Source organism: Mauremys mutica, chromosome 2 (genome assembly GCF_020497125.1).
Source record: "Mauremys mutica isolate MM-2020 ecotype Southern chromosome 2, ASM2049712v1, whole genome shotgun sequence".
Lineage (NCBI taxonomy): Eukaryota > Metazoa > Chordata > Testudines > Geoemydidae > Mauremys > Mauremys mutica.
Window position 1 is genome coordinate 79,803,191 of NC_059073.1, and position 15,229 is coordinate 79,818,419.

The following is a 15,229-nucleotide window of genomic DNA, read 5'->3' on the forward strand; positions in this document are numbered from 1 at the left end:
CCAAATGTATACAGGCAAGCGAGTCTGCTCCCAGCGGCTAGTGCTCTCACAGCTACCTGAGGGTGAAGAGTTTCCAGCTTCTTCCCCAGCCCCAAATTCTATTTAATTAAATCTGTGTTCTCCCCACAGCTGCCTGTTCCTTAACCCATCAATTAATTATGCACTCCTCAGTCCCCACATCTGCTTGTTGCCAGCTCCCTTGTCAACTCTATAACCCTAGCTACATATCTGTCTGTCCCCTCATCCATCCATTAATTCTGCTCCAGTCCCTCACCTGCCCATCCCCCAGCCTATTAATTAATTATTCACCTCCAGCCCCCACATCAATTCTGTGCCCCCAGGTTCACCTCTACAGCTGCAGGTGGAGGTTCTGTGGTAAGAAGGCCCACACTTTAAGTTACCTAAGTTTACAAAAATCCAAATAAGTCTGTTACATGAAATTGTTTATAAAAAACAGCAAAAGCTGGAGACAAATGCATCACTGAAATCCCCCAAAACTCTGCTCAGTTACTATCTAATATCCCATGGCACCTAAATTTCTGCTAGTGAGCATGTGGCCAGCCGCTTCAGTCTAAGTGCCCAGCTCATGCCTAAGTCCCAGCAGGACCATCAAGCTAGTTGGTTTCCTATCTATTTTGTCTGCAGAACCCACACAAAATGGAAGAGGAAGAGGACTCTCTTCTAACCTTTTGTCCAGTGGTTAGGGCACTCACCAGAGAGGTAGGTAACCCAGGTTTAATTATCCCTCTGCTTGATGTGGAGAAGGGTTGTGAACTGGATCTTTCACTTCACGACTATGTGCCCTTTCACTGGGCTTTGGGCTAGTCTGGTAAAGCCTCTCTCAGTCTCTCCCATTGAAGCTGTTCCAATTTGTGTACCTAATTAAATATATTTTGGGCTAGAGAGAGACTGTGAAAATGACTCTATAGTCCTGTAGCTACCCAGTGAAAAATGCAAGTGCACATCAAGAGGAAGGGGAGAGAATCTCAGTCTATTACATCCCAGGTGAATTTTCTAACCACTGGGCACAAGGCTGTAAGACAGTCCTCTTCCACAGTGATTCTGGTAAAAACTGGCTTAGGTGTCTGACTCCAGTTTGCAGCTGTGGATCCCAAGCAGATATAAGTCCTTGAGAGAGTTGGGGCCTAGGTCCCTCTTCAGCATTTCCTAGTGGCTAGTTCAAGCAGCTCTCCACTGCAAATCCTCAAGTATCAGAGGGGTAGCTGTGTTAGTCCGGATCTATAAAAGCAGCAAAGAGTCCTGTGGCACCTTATAGACTAACAGACGTTTTGGAGCATGAGCTTTTGTGGGTGAATACCCACTTCATTGGATGCATGTAGTGGAAATTTCCAGGGGAAGGTATATATATGCAAGCAAATATATACTGCAAATCCTGGCTTTGTGGATCCCATTCTTAGGTGACTACCCCTTCCCATGCATTGTAGAGGGACCCTAGATGCCAAACAGGGCCGCCCAGAGGATTCAGGGAGCCTGGGGCAAAGCAGGGGAGCTGCAGCGCTTGTACTCACCCGGCAACGGTCTGGGTCTTCAGTGGCATTTCGGTGGCAGGGGGCCCTTCAGTCGCTCCGCATCTTTGGCAGTACTGAAGGGCTCCCCACTGTCGAAATGCCGCCGAAGACCTGAACCGTTGCAGGTCCAGGGCTCGTGGGGCCTGGGGCAACTTGCCCCACTTGCCCTCCCCTCGGGGCGGCCCTGGTGCCTAAATCTGGGCTGTGGATTCCACTGGGTGGCAAGGCACCTACAAGTTAGAGTATTGCTACACTGAACTGTGTGTTGTACCTATGTTTCTCCAGCAGCAAAGCTGCAACTCAGAGCCAGCACCAGAGACACAAGCTGCATTTTCTGTTTTTGCAATTTTTTTCTCTCCCCTTTGTGTGTGTTTGTCTTGTTTTGTCTTCAGAGAAACAGAATTGGACTTTAACAACAAAAGCTCCAGACCACGCCAACTAACTTCTGTTTCTCCCTAAAAGAACATTTATTACCATCTTTAATATTGCCTAATAGACTACCAAACAAGGGGTTCATAGAACCATAAGATTAGAAGGGGCTGCAAGGGTCATCTAGTCTAACCCCCTGCCCAGATGCAGGATTTGTTGAGTCTAAACCATCTAAGACAGATGGCAATCCAGCTGTTAGGGGGCTTATTCCTTCACCCACTCACTTCCCTAGTCCTTCTCACATGAACAGAGAGCAACAATACTCAAAGTCGAAAGGTGCAAACAATTTGATGTTTATTGGGGTGAACTTCCAGTTTCCATGATTCCAGTTTCCTTCCTCAGTGTCCCCCTTCCCAGCTCTGACACCACAGAGCCTTGCCTGTATCCCTGTGATTGACTGCAGACTATATAGTAAAACTTGAGTTCTGCTTAGCTATACCTTAACCAATCATTTTACTGAAATTTAACTAACCAATCCTAACACATTGTAACATGATTATTTAACCAGTTATATCCCACCACCTTAATTGGTTTACACCCAACATAAGTACTTATACAGCAGACAGAAACAATCACAGTACCAGACAGAGATCATACAGACAAACAATACAGAAATGAGGATTTCACATCCCAGCTATTGATAAGTGAGTTCTTGCCAGACAGGATGCTATCAAACTCAATTTCCTTTGACATCTTCTAGGCTCTTCCCTTTCTCTGGAGGTGACAGGAATATCAGGACAGGATTGTATTCCTAACAGCCCAATAGCACTTTATTTCAATGTGACTAGTTTGGAATGTGAGGATGTGACCATACACTTCCCCGCTTATGGCTGCCTCTGCTACTTAGCAGAAGGCCTTAGCCTAAGAACAGGGCCTTAGACTGTCACAGTAAGAGAAGGCCCTTACACAGACAGACAATGATTTTGATTCTTTCTTTTACACCTCTATAACTATCTTAGTGATAAGAATACACCTACATTCTTAAAGTATAGGCCTTTGCAGACAGGCCTGAATATAGATATCCTAACTCTCCACCCCCTTTTTTTTTCTTTTTCTTTTGGGATCCTCCTGCCCAAGTATCCCTAGAAAAGCAAAGGACATATGGCAACATATTTCCTGATAGGGCCGTGCATCAAGGTGGAAGGTGTCGATATTCCATTTGTCCCACTGCCCCTTGTGTTGTACAGTGCCCTGCACCTTCTCTCATACGGGCATACTACACCTATTCCAATTAGTGTTCCAGAATTCCAATTATAGTGGGCCCGAGAAGGTTGGGTCCGGGTTGTCTAGTACACTGCGGCGGGGGGGGGGGGGGGCTTACTACATTACTTATAGGTTATAATTAGTGGCTGTTTTCTAGGAGGTTGTGCCCCCCTTGATCATTTCCATATGCAGCGTAACACAAATACAGTTAATAAAATGCCAGCTGCTATGATAATCCACAGCAACACTGAGTCCTGACCACTGCAGTATGGTCCAACATCCGAGCCACGACCAAAACACTGCCTCTCCTCCTTCAACAGGGTCAAGATCTTAATGTGTCCAGTTGCTGGCAGTTGCAACAAGTTGCCCCTGCAGGTTTTGCATGCTTTTGTCCATATTATAAGTGCACTGAATGTCCACAGAGAAATGGGTTATTGTCCAAACCAACTTAATCACATGGTATGGAATCAGGCAGTATGCCCCGGTTTGATTATTCAGAGCAATAAGATTTACAGATCCATTTGTGCACCAAAGTCCAGATAGCAGCATATAGATGTGTTTAGTTTGGTTATGGGCTAGGGTAATTGTGCCCTCAGTAATATGTACATTTCCTCAAAACACCTCATACACATACACCCAACTGTCCACCCCATCCATAGGCCATGGATCCTGCTCCTCCACAGTCATAGGAGAGGGACACATCCAAACATCTTCTCTGGATTTACACCAATTTACATGCCCCTCCATTGATTCCCAGTGAGCGCCTCCCTTTCTCATTATTTCCATAGGGCTTGTGGGGCCCACCTTAGTTGCTGTTCTATTTCCAGGCACCATGGTAGCTATTACACAGGTGCTGGCCTGCTGGTTGAGCATTTTGCATTCCCATACACATCTTCCCCCCCGCAGTTTCTCTACATCCTTTCTATACATTGGTGAAGAAAATCAGGCACAGTACTCCAACTGAGGCCTAACCAGCACTGAGTAGAGTGGTACTATCACTTCCCATGACTTACATGCTGTGCCTCTATTAATGCAACCTAAAATTGCATTTGCTTTTTCTGCAACAGCATCACATTGCTGACTCATGTTGAGGTTGTGATCCACCACATCTCTCAAATCCTTCTCAGCACTGCTACTGCCAAGCCAATTATCCCCTATTCTGTATTTGTGCATTTGTTTTTCTTGCCTAAGTGTAGTACCTTATGTTTGTCTTTGTTGAATTTCATTGTTTTGTCTATAGCCCAGTTCTCCAATTTATCAAGGTCCCTTTGAATTTTAGTTCTGTCCTCCAAAGTGTTTGCAACCCTCCCTAGCATTGTGTCACCTGCAAATGTGATCAGTATGCTCTCTATTCCTTCATCAAGGTCATTAATAAAGATGTTAAATAAAAGCAGACCCAGAACAGATCCCAGTGGACCCCACTTGAGACCATCTTCCAATCTGACATCATTCCATGAATAGTTACTCTTTGTTTGCCGTTGTTTAATCAGTTATGTATCCACTTAATGGTATTTCCACCAGGCCCATATTTCTCCAGCTTACTTATGAGAATGTCACGTGGGACTGCATCAAAAGCTTTGAGTCCAGGTATATTATGTCCACCACATTCCCCATATCCACCAAACCAGTTACCTTGTCAAAGAAGGAAATCAAGCTGGTTTGGTATGATTTGTTCTTAGTAAATCCTTGCTGGCTGCTAGTGATGACCCCTTCATCCTCCAGGTATTTTCCACCTGAATGTTTTATACATTGCGCTAATAGCTTCACAGATATTGAGGTCAGGCTGACTGGCCTGTAGTTCCCTGGCTGTTCCTTTCCCACCTTTTTAAAGATGGGCACTATGTTAACCCTTCTCCAGTATTCCACGACCTCTCCGTCATCATCCACGAGTTTGCGAATATTATTGCCAATGGTGCTGAGATTTCTTCATCTAATTCCTTCTTCACCCAGGGGTGAATAGCATCAGACCTTGTTGACTTGAATTCATTCAAGTTAATCAAAAGAACTCTTACATGTTCTTTACTTATTTCTGATTAGCATCACGTCACCTTTCCCTATAAAAGCTTTCTACATCTAAAAAGAAAGAGAATAAGGGATATTGTTAAAAGAAACACTTTTCTTAATACTTTCCATTTCAAATGCTTGAGCTGTTTTTGTTTTGTTTTTGTACCTTTAATAAAACATTTTTAATGGTGGTTGTGTCAATGGGAGTAAGCCAGTGTAACCTGACATGAAATCCAGCTTCAAGCTTAACCATTCAGTGTTGTAAAAGTCAACGATGGTTTTATTAGCATTGTATACCTTGTTGGGCCTGACACAAAGCCTTTTTAATACAACCGGTTTTCAGCCCCCTCTCCCAGGCCTGAGGGAGCGCAGCTACAGTAGTATCCTCCTCTCCCTTCCCAGGCCTGGGATGGGCATCTCCAGGAATTCTCCTCTTTCCCAGGCCTGGTGTTGCTGGGACAGAAAGTGTGGGGGGAGGAAAGAGGGAGATGCAAATCTATTTTTCGTAAGGAGGGACAGAGCCACCATGAGCTCTCTTTCCTCTATGCTCCTGTTATGTAGACTGCCTTAACTTCTAAAAAGAAATCAGCAAGGAGCCCATGTCCTGAAGAAATCAGGGGCAGTATGCCAAAACTAAACTCAGGGTGACTGCATGTCATGTTTTCACAGTGGAAACATTAACTCATGAATCACATCTCAGTGGCTACCCAAAAATAAATCTTTAAAGATCTGTGGTTACTAGGACACAAATACTTCAAGTTTGAAAATCTTCATTTATACTAGATATCTTCTTCTAGGAAACTGGACTTTTACATCTGGCAACATTAGAAAGACTAATAGTTAAAAAGATGTAATTCTAACAATTTCAAAGGTATCTGGTGTCTTCTATAACTGTAGACTACTGTAGCTTTATTATTAATTATTATTACTTTACAATATGGGAGTGTAAAAAATATGCTAGGGCCTTTTCATATACAGGAAATAATCACAGTTTCCCTCCTATTAACATAGATTCAGAGATTATAAAGACAGAAGGGGCCATTGTGATAATCTAATCTGACCTCCTGTATAACACAGGCCATAGAACTTCCTCAAAATAATCCCTCAAACAGATATTTTAGAAAACTATCAAAATTTGTTTTAAAAGTTGTCAGTGATGGAGAATCCACCATCACCTTGTTTTGGTTAAGATAAAAAAGATGGAGCTCCTTGGATCTATCATTATAAAGGCATGTTTTCCAATCCTTTAATCATTCTTGTGGCTCTTCTCTGAACCCTCTCCAATTTTTCCAACATCCTTCTTAAACTGTGAACACCAGAACTGGACACAGTATTCCATCAGCAGTTGCCAAATGCAGAGGTAAAATAATTTTTCTTCTCCTATTTGAGATTGCCCTGTTTATGCATCCAAGGATTGCATTAGCCCTTTTGGCCTCAGTGTTACATTGGGAGCTCACGTTCAGCTGGCTATTCACCATGATCCCCAAATATTTTTCATAGTCACTGCTTTCCAAGATATAGTCACCCATCTGGTAAGTATGGCATACAGTCTTCATTCCTAAATGTATACATTTACATTTAGCTGCATTAATATATATATATATATATTGTTTGCTTGTGCTCAGTTTAGTAAGCAATCCAGATTGCTTTCTATCAGTGACTTGTCCTCTTTATATTTCTATTGGGGGAGTGATAAATAATGACTGTTCAATGAAGATTCCCCTTTTACAATTAAATTTTGAGACCTATCAGCTAGCTAGCTTTTAATTCATTTAATGTGTGCCATGTTATAGCTCTCATTCTAGGTTTTTAATCAAAATGTGGTGAGGTGCTAAATCAACCAAAGTCAAGTAAATGATCAAAAAGACAAAGATATTCCCTACTTCACAAGAGCGTTGTTAGTATAAATATATTAGAGATTGTGAGGTGCTCAGGTACCATGGTAATAGGGTCCGTATAAGTACCTAACATAAATAAATAATGGGGTGAGGGAAAGGTCTATATCATAGAAGTAAAGTGATCAGGGTAATGAAAAGATAATATTTTATTAGTTACCTCTTTGTTTCATTTTGTTTAAGTTAAAAACCTCAAATTCTCTTTCTTCCCCTGACCTCCACAATCCAGACTCTCTCACCATTCCCCCATCCTGATTCCCACCTTTCCTCCCAACTTTCAAATGTTTCCCTCCATCTGAATGAGCTGTTCACTCACAAGATAAATAATTAAAATAGATAAAAAGACAAACCAACCTTATCGTCCGCTTTTTCTTGTCACCAATAAAGTACATGGAGTTTAATGACAATAAAATAGATAATAAAAAGAAAGTATAGTGTCCCGTGAATAATCCCCCCCAGATTTCTGAATCAAAGAAACCAAAAACTTCTTCCCTCTCTGAGAAGTTATTTCTCCAAATCTAAACTGCGTGCAGCATATGTGGGGACAGGACTTTTGGAGGGTAGTCCGAGCTATGTACACTGTATACCCAGTGCACGTAGTATTAATAAATCTTAGTTATGTACCATATTATCAAATCTCAGTTCAAATTTAGGGAGTAACTGGTAACTAGGGGCTCAGATTACAGTGAATACAGCTTTTGTGTCGTGAATCGTATCAGTTGTGAGATAACCAAATAATAGAAGATACAGAATTCTAAAGAGAAAATTATTGACGCTATAAGTCAAATTAGGTCAATATGGTGAAAATTCACAGATGGTCAGAGGTATTTTAGCCACAGTGTTCTTTCACGGTATGAGATAAAGAGAAACTAGGTTGTGAGATATCACTGATAAATATCTCCAGGGAGAACAGTAAAAAACAGACATAACGTTCACACAATCACAGCCTCAGGATCATCCACAAATGTAATTTATTTGATGTTTACTGTTTTTTTCTAGATAACTAATGACAAATAACACTTGATTGCTGTAGTACAGCTCAATACTTTGCGCTTTGTCTATAGTCAAATTGACTTGAATTAATGTTTAAAGTAAGGGTTTTGTGGCAGTCTCAATTACCTTATCTGATATATTACATTTACTGTGTTTCTCTGTAGAGATGTTTGGAAAGCTTTCAATTGAATGTTTTTCTGTCAGAAAAGGCTAGTTAGTCAAAAGCAAATTATTTTGCCAAAAAATATAAATTTTGGCAAAAATTATTTTTGAAACACTCTCCCACACCTTGACAGGAAGCACTGCAATAATGTTGAAGTGTTTCTACTCACCATTTTCACAACGGGGGTATTTTTATTTTTCATTTCAAAATAACTTCATTTTGAAATTTCTTTTAACTTATATTAAAAAAAATGAAAGAATATCAAAAATGGAATGAAACACTTTGATTTCATCAAAATGAAACCATTCAACCAACCCCAATTTTTTTACCCGAATTTTGTTTCATGGGAAATGTTGAAATTTTTGTTTTCATTTCAAAATGAAAAAATATTCCAAACTCGTGTATTTTTCCATCAGGTATATAATCCATCAGACATGTCCCTCTCCCTCCCCTAGCTTTACCTCTCTCATCTACTAATTTTGGTCATCTATCAAATAAAACAATCAATTTTGTCTGGCAAGGTTTTTTCTTTGTAATCCCTTTAAATTACAGTTTGTGGCACCATTATTCTCTACAAGGTTAGTGATGTTAATGCATAACAGTCCATATTAACTTCAGTTGGGACAATCCCAAATCCTCATAATAAACCACAGAAACTGCCATGCTGGGTCAAACCAATGGTCCATCTAGTTCAGTATCCTGTCTCCGATGGTGGCCAGGACCAGAGCTTCAGGAGAAATGTACAGAATAGGACAATTGGAGTGATCCATTCATGTCTTCCGCTCCTGGCTTCTGCCAATCAGAGATTTAGGGTCACCCCATTTCCATCCTTGACCACCTTGTCTAATAGCCATTGATGGACCTAACTTCAATAAATTGCATCCAGGGCCAATGAGTCTCTGTTAAAGGCAGTTACTAAATTACTACATATTTAATTACATTCATGTGTAATTCCTTCCCAATGTGCAATTTACCTCTTAAATATTGTTTCCAGAGCTATTTTTTTAAATACACTTTTAAACTATACACACCCACCTGTCACTTAAAATTCAGTTATTAGAAACCATAATATTTTACTGTAATAGTTCCTTTTTACACCTTGTACCTTGTGAAAGCTTTTACCTCCCTCCTGGGAATGCATAAGTAAACATCCCTCTTATCACTAAAGTGGCTGATATTTCATCTTTCATAACATAACAGTAAACTCACTACAATTTATAGACCAAATACAATTTATGTTGGATGGCCAGCCATGGACGGTCATACGCATGTATGCCACTGGTTTTGGGTTCACACACAGTCCCACAGCTGCCAACTTTCACACGGTAAATAACCACCCCGACTTTCACACTAAGCCAAAAATCAAGCTAATACCATTTCAAAACAAGGCCAAAACAAGCCAATCTGTAAGACCCCCAAAACTCTATGTGACTAGATCCCCCAGGCGTGCAGTCTGGGACTGTGGTGGGCCTGCTGTGCACCCCTGACTCTCCCCGCCCCTTGCCCCTGCTTGCCCACCCCCTTACCCCTGCGTGCCAGGAGCCGATCAAAATAAATAATTTTTAAAAAAGAAGCAACAAGCTACAAGCCAAACAAGCAACAAGCTACCAGACAAAAACTAACCAACAAGCTACTCACAAGCCGATGAAGCCAAAAACACACAAAAGCACAGTCCCCTTCTCTGCATCTTCAGCCACCTGGTGTAGCCTTCCTGAATCTCCTCTGTGTCTTATTACATGTAATCTCAAAACAGATCTTTTAGTACTCTTATTTCTTTCTCCTGCTTTCATTTTTTAAATGTTAACTTTATATCTCTATTACTACTCTGAAGGTATTTTGTTATACACTTTGTAAGAAAAAGACTATGACAATAAATCGATGTACTACTCTGGATTAGTACTACTCTGCTGCTTTTCTTATTAAAAGTCTAAGTGAGCATCCACATTTAAAGCCAGATGTTTGCCAGATTGAATAAGAGGTTTCTCAATGCTATGATGCATTGGTTCTCACTGCTATGCTATGATTTTCACTGCTGTGATCTTCTTTGCATTTGGTGTGTAATTACTTGCACTCAGAGTCAGCTAACAATGAACCATGTGGCTAAGTACAGTTCATAGAGGATAAGCCATTAAGGTTGTGCTTCATTTTTGAATCCAGATATGAATAGCCTGCATGAATCTGAGTTTTTCAGGACTGGCTGTAGAAATGCATTTTGGAGCATCTTCATAGCTGTAACAATATGAACTGAATACCAAGTAGGAAGACAATTTGTTTGTTCCTTAAACAATATGTGCTCAGCCAAAACGATGACATGTTGAAAGTATTCTGTGCCTTGGGCACTCAAAATAATGTACGGTGTGTGAGAAAGGAGTTCTTCATTTGAGTAAAACCATGTCCCCTTGAACACCAGGAATGTCCCTCCTTTCAGGATGTTTTCTGAATAGCATTGGTCTTATTGATTTTCAGAACCAGTGTTATGTCAAGGTTTCTGTAAAGCGTGACACACTGGCGACTGAAGGAGATATTGAGTAGCTGAGCCAATAAAATCAAGAGCCAGCATGTAGGGCAAAGACAACCCTATGACATGGTAATATACTGCTCTCCTCTGCCTTAAAACTTTGTCATGAGCCTTTATCCCCTCTTCCTGCATGGGTTCTTAAACCTGCCTTCACCAGTATAGGGAGTCAGATCCACACTGAGAAATTACTTAGCTGAGAAGGGGTAGAGAAGAAATCCCCTCATGAACACCTCCCTCAACTCATTGCTCAAATTTCTACTTTGGCTGATTTAGCATGTACTCAAGTTCCTGTCTAAATTTTGGAACAAACCTCCCAGTCTAAATGCAAATATCAACCTCTGTGACAAGTGCTTCCTCTAGCATCAGATTAAGTTTTCCTCACTGCAAGACTGTTCAAAAGCAAAGTAAGGATTTAGTAAGCATAAATCGGTTTTCCCCGATGGTTGTCTTATAGCTGATTTGTAGACTGGAAACCAGATAGAGCTTTCTGTGCAAGTCCATCATTGCTTTCCTCTATTTCCTTTGCTCACTTCATTTCCAAGAAAAGAGAGGTAGTGGCATGACTAAATTCTAGTAATTCCATTGCCAATAAATAGGCAGTGCAGGCCAGTCAGTTCTAATCCTCAAGAAATGAGGCTGAATCCTGTAGCAATAACCATATTGAATAAGCCATCACACACTATCTTTTTGTTTCTACGAGACTGCATTTCATCTTCAAATTAATAAGAATTATGTACAGAAGCTCTTCTTGTCCAAACCAATTTCCTCTTGTAGTTTTCTTTTCTGTTCAAATCCCTAGCCAGCAGTCATGTAGAGATAAAAACTCCTGAAGCTGCTCTGCTTTTTAAATCCAGTGACACAGGCAGCACTTCATGGACAGCCCCGAAAGCACACCAAAAAAGTCACTCGCTGATTGGATTGACACGTCCCATCCCATAAATCGTCACTAAGCACTAATGATCATCTGTAAAGTCATCCGCATATAGGAAAATAGAGCTTTTATTAGGATTTGTGTAAATGCTAAAAATAGTACATACTGGGAAGAAACGTAATAGTTTTTCCTTTTTTAAAAAAAATGTAAGAGTATAGACGTTGCAATATCTGTAACCTATTTTTTGCTTGGACAATTGCAGCCAAATTCACTTTAGCTCTCGTATACAGTTCTGAAATGAACTCTCATAAACCAATTCCAGAGGCGTATATTACTTGTTTGTGCTACAGTGGGTCATGCCAGTCTATGATTGGCCTGAGGTAGAACTAACATTTCCAATTCTGCATGCTGTAATGTTTGCATGCCCGTATAAAATGACATGTTGGTTTTGGTGTAATCTCTATGGACATCAAATGTTATTATAGTGCAGGGAAGATTTCATAAAAAGGTATTGATCCACTCACTGGATGTTGTGTCATGTACTTGGCTCAATGTTGTTATTATAATTTGTAGTGCCTAGGAGCCCCAGGTCATCATTGTGCTAGGTGCTGTACAACAAAAAGATGGTCCATGCTCCAAAAAGACAATAGATGGATGCAGCCAAATGGCAGAGTACAAGAAAACAATGAGACAGTACAAATGGAAATGAATGGCTGAACGTTTTCCTCTAAAGTTCATTGTTATGAAGCAGCATACACATAATATGTGTTTTTGCTGTGATTCACTGCCTAATGGCTTTGAATGCTTCATTGCATCACATGCCATGCAACACCATCTACTTATCTGCAAACTTTGGCTATAAATTTGTGTCTCTTACTATCACTCCTCATTTTGGAACTTGATTCACGTTATCTAAGTTTAATTCTGACAACCCCTGTTTGTTATCCCATCAATGTTCTCCTTATGAAGTCAAAACTTCCACTGGGAGCAATGCGAGGATTATCTGCATTAGGACTGCTGGAATGGATAGCCATAATGTTTACTGTTTTAGTGGGTATGAGTGATGCTCATATGAAGCTGACAAATTATACATCCAAACCCCACAAAATATTTATCAACTTATCCATGTCCTGATGAGAAAACATAGTTTTCTGTGTTATGGGGAATTAAGGGAATTTTGTACAACACGTGCCCTATAGTGAGATGTACATCTGAAAGATACCTATGGACAACAGCAAGCTTGCCAATGGCTTCCACCTGTGCTTCGAGCATTAAACAGGGATATAATACAAATCCCAAAATGTAAGTCTGAGTCAGAAATGGCTGATGCTTTTCTTCAAATCAAGGAAGAGGATATCATTTCTGTAATTTCTCCTGGCTAATTTGTGCTACTACCTCTCTCCTGTCTTGAAAAAGCCTTAGTCAGTGATATGCAGCATGCTACCTTGATGAAAACCATATAAATACCAAGGTAAGTAGATATATCACTAGATAGGAATAATATAGTCATGTCTGTGTTCATTGTCTGATCCCAATGACCTGAGAAGTCATCTCCAATGCAAGTGATATTCTCTGAGAAGTAGGGTAATAGTTCTGGTCTTTGAAGTTGAAAGGAGTCATACTGGATTGTCAGCACAATTCATGGTGCTGAACAGTTCAGCTGGGGCATAATCTAGCAGCTGCTACAGTGGAGGCAAAAGGATTTCCTGGTTTCTACAACAGCCTTGGTGTAGGCTTTCAAGGATTCCTTATGTCTTCTTGAATTTGCCCATGCTTTCTGCTACCAGTAACACTTGATTTTTGTTCCTTTGTGCTGCTTCTGTCACATCATCAAAGAGCCATGGAGATTCATGGAGCAATCAGAAAGGTGTGGATACTTCAATTAAAAATATTAATGGCTAGTGTTAGTGAGCTGTCAGTGAATCATTAAGTGTCCTATTACGTGGCTTTTGGTGAGGTGGAATTACCTAAGGCATATTTTGGAATTTGAATGGCAGTTGAAGAGAGGCCCCCACTCTGCTTCCTACTGAGATGGATAGGAAGAGACAGTGAGGAGTTGTCTGTGTCAGGACCTCAAAGATCCCAGACCTAGGAAGTGCAGCAGTTGAGCTAGTTCCTGTGTGGGTGGTAAAGGGTCCTACTCTGCTTCCTGCTGGAGGAGCGCTGTACTGCTTTATCCTGCTATTCCCTCCCTCCTAACTACAAAGACATCAATCAATCCATGAGGATTACTTTGATACTATAGGTTCAGTATTATTGTATGTTAATGCACTAATGGTACTGTATCACCTTTTCATGTTCTCAGACAGCACTGGGGAGTTAGAGCGACACAGAAATAAATTGGAAGTGAAACTTAAGAGACCAAGCTAAGCAAGAGGCAGAAGAGTCCAGGCAGAAGACAGATGAGACCAGCCACAACCCCAAGAGAGGAAAAGGAAACTACCTGCCTAACATTTAGCAAAAGCTCACTGAAGAGGCAAGGGGTAAGTATACCAGTCTCAACACTGAATGAACTTCTAATACTCAGATAACATAGTGATATGCACCATATAAGAACCTGAACAGAACAGACTTTTGAAGTGTTATCCAACAGAACATCGCAATTTTAAAGTAGTCAGAAGAACACTGGATAAGTGATAAACATCTGAGGCATCACTGTGGCACTTAGCTAGTTTGCATGAGGGACAGTGAGGAGATGCACTTCTCTCAAAGGAAATTACAGGAGGTCATCCTTGTCAAGCACAATGCACAGAGTCTCCTTGTGAGCTCTCCCTCCTTTGCACTGTTGGGATAGGCACAGTCTGGCCTCTGACATTTTTTTTAAATGATTTGTTGATGTAGAGTGTGTCAGAGATGTACACTAATATATTTAGCCTGCTACCAAAACCGTAGCCACTAAAGCCACAAATGAGATTATAACTATATTTACCGAATTAGCATTGCCCTGTCCTTTCACTGTATTTCTGTAAAGGTCTCAAATTTGTGTCTCTCCTCTAGTGTCAATAGATCCATGTTGGCCAAAAAGCAGGATGAGTGTGAGCATGCAGTTCAAGATCATGCCTTTGCTCAAGTGGAGTTGCCCATGGCACTTGGGGAAATCAGGGAATATCCTTATAGTAGGAGGAAGCATATTTCAGTGACCAATCAGATTACAGCTAGGTCCTCCATAGGGCCTTGAAAGAGCATTGTTCAAAATGGAGATCCAGTTGGATGATGTATATCCCGCCACTGGGATTTAGATGCACTCCATAGCATATAAACTCTGTATAGAAGCAGCACATGGATAATGTCTCAAGCAACTGGGCAATCCTCTCTGCAAGTTCACTTCTGGTACATTCTTATAACTCTATGGGAGAGTCAGTGGAGGGTGGTAACAGCCCTATTCCAGCCAGCTCTCATACCAGGCAAAGGGAAGGCACTTTCACAAGAGGTTCATAGCATGACAGGTCTGCTCATTTGTGTAAGATTGATGAAGAATGACAGAACAAGATCAGAATGTTTCCCAGGAAGATCACCAAGGAGCTGGCTGAAATTTATTCTTAAATGCGTGAAGCTTTATAACCACTGAGTCATGCAATCATTAGGCTAAAACGATACAGCTTGCCGGCTCGTGATTGACAAGCA

General features: G+C 40.8%; 1 long non-coding RNA gene across 1 annotated transcript; it reads left to right on the top strand.

Moving 5' to 3' along the window:
- Positions 1 to 508: 508 nt before the first annotated feature.
- Positions 509 to 14,735, top strand: LOC123363038. Its single transcript, XR_006576685.1, has 3 exons — positions 509 to 720; positions 13,911 to 14,088; positions 14,603 to 14,735. It is a non-coding gene; the product is annotated as an uncharacterized LOC123363038 (long non-coding RNA).
- Positions 14,736 to 15,229: the final 494 nt, after the last annotated feature.